Source organism: Penaeus vannamei, chromosome 5 (assembly GCF_042767895.1).
Source record: "Penaeus vannamei isolate JL-2024 chromosome 5, ASM4276789v1, whole genome shotgun sequence".
Lineage (NCBI taxonomy): Eukaryota > Metazoa > Arthropoda > Malacostraca > Decapoda > Penaeidae > Penaeus > Penaeus vannamei.
The window spans coordinates 23,690,740-23,690,967 of NC_091553.1; positions in this window are offsets into that span (position 1 = coordinate 23,690,740).

Genomic DNA, 228 nt, shown 5'->3' on the forward strand with positions numbered 1-228 from the left:
AATAATAATGATATTATTATTATTTCTATTGTCATTATCAGTATGAAAATTATTAGAATAGAGTTAATTATAGCTATTATTGCAGTAATTATCAAAATTATCATTATAATTATTTCATTAATATTATCATTATTATTATTGTCATTATCATCATAATTATCAACATTATTGTTAATGATAAAGGAATTATCATGAAAATCATCATAATTACCTGAATTAATGTTAAAA